Genomic DNA, 6,265 nt, shown 5'->3' on the forward strand with positions numbered 1-6,265 from the left:
TTCTTATGTTCTCCCAGCTCCTTCTGTCCCTACAAGGCTGCCTTCTCTTTCCTGCTTCAAATCCTTTCCCCATGCTGTTTGCTCTGCCAGAAGTCATCTTTGCTCCATGCTCTTTTCTCCCCTCCCATCCTTGGCTGATCCTTTCTTATCTTTCAAGTCCAGGGTAGGCTGTACTTTCTCATAGCTCCCTGTGCTCTTTCTTTCCCCAGGGCTTATCACAAGAATTTGTGTGATGAGCTGGACATGGTGGCTCATGCCTGTAATCCCAGCACTCTGGGAGGCCAAGGCAGGCAGATCGCTTGAGGTCAGGATCAACCTGGCCAATATGGTGAAACCCTGCCTCTACTAAAAGTACAAAAAGAGCCGGGCGTGGTGGCACACGCCTGTAATCCCAGGTATTCGGGAGGCTGAGGTGGGAGGATCGCTTGAACCCAGGAGGCAGAGGTTGCAGTGAGAAGAGATTGTGCCACTGCCCTCAAGCCTAGGCGACAGAGTGAGACTTCATCTCAAAAAAAGAAAAAAAAGAATTTGTGTGATGTTCATTTTTCCCACTGGGGTTTAAAGGCCCATGAGGACCACAACTGTGTGTCTTATTCACTGCTGTACTGCCAGCATGAGCAGGGGCTGGGAAACAATAAAGCACTTGATAATGTTGGCATGAACAAAGAAAAGAGCTTCCTGCTGGGAGCAGTGGCTCATGCCTATAATTCCAGCACTTTGGGAGGCTGAGATGGGTGGACCACGAGGTCAGGCGTTCGAGACCAGCCTGGCCAACATGGTGAAACCCTGTCTCTACTAAAAATACAAAAATTAGCCGGGCGTGATGGCACACGCCTGTAATCCTAGCTACTCGGGAGGCTGAGGCAGGAGAATCGCTTGAACCTGGGAGGCGGAGGTTGCAGTGAGCCGAGATCACACCACTGCACTCCAGTCTGGGTGACAGAGCAAGAGTCTGTCTCACAAAAAAAAAAAAAAGAAAGAAAGAAAAAGAAAAGAGGTTCCTTCTTGAAATGTGAGTTTGGAAACTCAGAAATGGGACAGAGCTCAAGGCTCCCCACCACCTCTTCAGATATAATCCAACTGTGAGGTCAGAGGTGATTCAGACATGGGAGGAAGGAATTTCTGCTGCCATCACCAGCTGAGACATGGTTTTTCTCAGGACCAGGCGCATTGCACAGAGGTAGACTTGAGAGAAGATGTTGCACTTGGGCAATACTTAACCTCCCCAGAGAGGGGAATTGACTTGTCCAAGGTCTCCAGCCATTGGAGTGAGAACCTATTCTGGCCATTACAACTGTTGCTTCTAGCCTCAGGCAGGGAAAGTCAAGGCAGGAAGTTGTAGGACTGTGGCACAGGGTGGTGACAGACTATGAAGAGGATCTGAAGGTTCAGGCTTGTGAGACCTCAGGTAGGTCATTTCCCCACTCTGGTCCTTATTTTAACCATCTGTAATAAGAGAGTGTTTTAAGTACTCTTTTAAGGAGACTGAGATGGAGATTTGCCTACAGAGGGTTTACTGGGGAATCATATTACAGGACAGTGAGAAGCATAACTGGGCAGAAGTTGGGCTGCAATGCCGCTGCAACGGAGGACTCATCTGATCCTAAGGGGGACAATAAAGCTGGGATAATCCTTCAGAGTTGTTTCAAATGGAGGCTGAGGGGCCGGGCCTCTGTACTCTTCTCTCCCATCAACCAGTCATTGGAGGCAGACTGCTGGAAGGAGGTGTAACCATGAGCTAAGTGGCTCCCTTCAACTCAGGATAGTTCCCAGAGAGAGACTCAGCTGAAATTCTTCAGCAACTTGATGGAGTGGGAGATGTGGGAAAATGAGTGCCGTAGTCTGGGTAGCACATGACAGGATCCACTACAGAGGAATATGAATGAGCAGTTTTCGAACTCTGTTCCGTGGAGCCCTGAGGTTTCAAAAAGGTGCTTCAGTGCATGGGAAATTGCTCTTCTTGGATGTGTTGGAGCTTCTGCAAAAGTCCAACATATTTCCTTGGAAGAAAAGGCTCTCCTGCTAGGTGATGAGAAGCCCTCACAGCACCTCATATTTTCCCTTTGAGGTGCCAATCGAAATTGTAATTTAAATAATTTGTCCAGGTATGGTGGTTCACGCCTGTAATCCCAGCACTTTGGGAGGCTGAAGCAGGTGGACACCTGAGGTCGGGAGTTCGAGACTAGCCTGGCCAACATAGTAAAACCCCGTCTCTACTAAAAATACAAAAATTAGCCAGGCATGGTAGCGCATGTCTGTAATCCCAGCTACTCAGGAGGCTGAAGCAAGAGAATCACTTGAACCCGGGAGGCAGAGGCTGCAGTGAGCCAAGATCACACCACTGCACTCCAGCCTGGGTGACAGACTGAGACTCCATCTCAAAAAAATTAAAAAAATAAAATAAAAAATAGTTAGTTGCGTAACGGTCTAAGGTCTGTCTCTTCCACTTGACAGTAAATCCCAAGAAAGCAGGAACCATGTCTATCTCCTTCACTGCTAAGTCTCCAGGACATGTGACACATCAGAACCACAACATCTATTCAAAGAACTCATACCAAGGAAGCTGTTAAAGATGCAGATTGCTGAGCTCTGCCTCCAACCACTGGTTCTCTAAGGAGATTCTAAGGCACAAAACAGTCTGTGAACTACTTCTCTAATCCACCTGTTCTAGGGCTCTGGTGAATGTTTGCAACCTGCTGGAGTAGACTCACTTGGCTTTTTATTTTTTTTTTGGTAGGGGAGGGAAGGAGTTTCACTCTTGTTGCCCAGGCTGGAGTGTAACGGCGCGATCTTGGCTCACTGCAACCTCTGCCTCGCAGGTTCAAGCGATTCTCCCCTCTCAGCCTCCTGAGTAGCTGGGATTACAGGCATGCACCACCACATCTGGCTAATTTTTGTATTTTTGGTAGAGACAGGGTTTCACCATGTTGGTCAGGCTGGTCTCAAATTCCTGACCTCAGGTGATCCGCCTGCCTTGGCTTCCCAAAGTGTTGGGATTACAGGTGTGAGCCACCACGCCTGGCCCCGGCTCCTTTTTCTACTCACTCTCACCGGTTCTCAAACCAAGCATGGTTCCAAAAGACAAAAGAATTAGCTGGGCGCAGTGTTGGGCGCCTGTAATCCCAGCTACTCAGGAGGCCGAGGCAGGAGAATCACTTGAACCTGAGAGGCGGAGGTTGCAGTGAGCCAAGATCGCGCCATTGCACTCTAGCTTGCGCGACAGAGCGTGACTCTGTCTCAAAACAAAAACAAAAACAAACAAGCAAACAAAAAAAACCAAAAAGAATTGAGCTACCAACAACCTTCTGCAAATTCCAGCCTGGGTAGATGTGCACAGGTCTTGAGTTGCAGGCTGCAGAAGTCTAAAATAGATTCACTAGATCCAGTCTGAAGCTGAGTTTTCAATTCCATGTGCAAATTTAACATGATTTTTAAAATATTTATTTATTTATTAGACAGAGTTTCATTCTGGCACCCAGGCTGGAGTGCAATGGCACGATCTGTGCTCACTGCAACCTATGCCTCCCGGGCTCAAGCAATTCTCCCGCCTCAGCCTCCTGAGTAGCTGGGATTACGGGCGCCCACCACCACACCCGGCTAATTTTTGTATTTTGAGTAGAGACAGGGTTTCACCATGTTGGTCAGGCTGGTTTTGAATTCCTGACCTCAAATGATCCATCTGCCTCGGCCTCCCAAAGTGCTGGGATTATGGGTGTTAGCCATCAGGTCCAGCCTAATAAACATGTTTTGTTTGTTTGTTTGTTTGTTTTGAGAGGAGTCTCGCTTTGTCGCCCAGGCTGGAGTGCAGTGACGCAATCTTGGCTCACTGCAAGCTCCGCCTCCTGTGTTCACGCCATTCTCCTGCCTATAGGCTGGGACCGTAGTCCAGCCTACGTGGCATGCATTGAGTGTGACTGTTGCCAAATGTTTTCAAATTTAATCTCCCAATCTTCACAACAACGCTGTGAGGAAAGGGTCTGTTCCCATTCTATAGATGTGGAAATGGAACCTCAAATGAGAATCTGGGGAACACTAATTTAACAGACCCAAATTCAAATTCCAGCTTTGACATTTAATGTCTGTCTGATCATGAGCAAGTTGCTTCAATACTCCCTCCTCAATTTCCTTATCTATGGGATGGAATTAATACCTAAGGTTACAGGAGGGTTTTGAGGATTCAAATAATGCTGGGTAGCTGGGACTACAGGCGCCCGCCACCACGCCCGGCTAATTTTTTTTTTTTTTGTATTTTCAGTAGAGACGGGGTTTCACCGTGTTAGCCAGGATGGTCTCGATCTCCTGACCTCGTGATCCACCCGCCTCAACCTCCCAAAGTGCTGGGATGACAGGCGTGAGCCACTGTGCCCAGCCATTATTTTTTTTTAATGCATATTGAGGATTTAGGCACTTTGGAGACAAAAATAATGCCATACAGGGTTGGGCATGGTGGCTTATACCTGTAAATCCCAGCACTTTGGGAGGCTGAGGCAGGCAGATCGCTTGAGCCCAGGAGTTCAAGACCACCCTCGGTAACATGGCAAAGGAGTTCAAGACCACCCTTGGTAACATGGGGAGGCTGAGGCAGGAGAATCACTTAAACCTGGGGAGGTTGCTGTGAACCGAGATCACACCAATGCACTCCAGCTCCATCTCAAAAAAAAAAAAAAAAAAGCAATACCAAGAACTCTGGAATCAGAATGAGAAGGATTCAAATTCTACCTCAGCTGCATGACCTTGGGCAAATTTCTGAATCCTGAACAGCTCACGAACGCTAGCTGCCAGGTACCTGAACTGTGCTAGGTGGGTTTTATGCATTATTTAATCCTCACAACCCTCCTGTAACCTTAGGTATTAATTCCATCCCATAGATAAGGAAATCTGAGGAGGGAGTATTGAAGCAACTTGCTCATGATCAGACAGACATTAAATGTCAAAGCTGGAATTTGAATTTGGGTTTGTTAAATTGGTGTTTCCCAGATTCTCATTTGAGGTTCCATTTCCACATCTATAGAATGGGAACAGACCCTTTCCTCACAGCGTTGTTGTGAAGATTGGGAGATTAAATTTGAAAACATTTGGCAACAGTCACACTCAATGCATGCCACATAGGCTGGGCGCAGTGGCTCACGCCTGTAATCCCAGCACTTTGGGAGGCTGAGGCAGGTGGATCACTTGAGCTCAGGAGTTCCAGACCAGCTTGGCCAACATGGTGAAACCCTGTCTCTAATAAAAATACCAAAATTAGCCGGGCATGGTGGTATGTGCCTGTAATCCCAGCTACTAGGAAGGCTGAGGTAGGGGAATTGCTAGAACCCGGGAGGCAGAGGTTGCAGTGAGCCAAGATTGTGACACTGCACTCCAGCCTGGGTGACAGAGCGAGACTCCATCTCAAACAAACACTCAATGCATGCCAACTGAAAAAGAAATGGAAAACTTTTATCCCAATTTCTATGGCTGAGGAAACTTGAGGCACAGGGAAATTAATCAATCTCCCCAGCGATATAGCGAGTAGCTCAATCAGAACCAGAATCCAGGTTTTGTACTCCAAGTGTGATTCACTTTCTCTCACACCCTCTCAAATGACTCTAGAGGAAGGGGAAGTGTATAGGAATCCTGCGAAAATGAACAGCCACCTCAAGGGGAAGGGGAACACAAAGTCCACTAGGGGAGGCTGCCTGGAAGAGACCTAATGTTCTGACAGCAGTATTTAGAGGAAGTAGGAAGCCCGCGGGAGTGGTCTTAGCTCTTATATGATGTGGTTTTCCTGGTAAGCTAACTAGTTCCTGGTACCCAGAGAAGTTAAGAAGCTTGACCAAGGTCACACAGCCATAAACGGCACTGGCACAGCTTGGGGGTTGCACCTAACTCTTTGTTCCTGGCGTTGTCTCCTTGGTGCTGGAGGAGGAAGGATGAGAAGAAGGTAATCATAATGTGGTGGGGTTGGGGACACAAGGGGGTCCTTCCAGATTCAAACAGCCTCTTTGTCACAGGGGAAGTCCAGTAGTGGGCAAAACAGCAAGATAAAATGTCAAGGCCTCAGGGTCAAGCAGAGCAGGGGGGAATCCTGGCTCCCCCACTGATTAGCTATGTGGCCTCAACAATATCAGTTCACCTGTCAATTCTCCTACAGGATTGCTGCAAATTCAGAGGAATGGTCTCCAAGTACCCAGCCCACGGCCAGGCTTAGAAAAATACCATGGTCATTATTACTTCACAGTGCGAGGGCAGCCACAGAAGGGTGACAGGACTGGATGTCCAAGGGACA

This window comes from Pongo abelii, chromosome 1 (genome assembly GCF_028885655.2).
Source record: "Pongo abelii isolate AG06213 chromosome 1, NHGRI_mPonAbe1-v2.0_pri, whole genome shotgun sequence".
In the NCBI taxonomy this organism is placed as follows: domain Eukaryota; kingdom Metazoa; phylum Chordata; class Mammalia; order Primates; family Hominidae; genus Pongo; species Pongo abelii.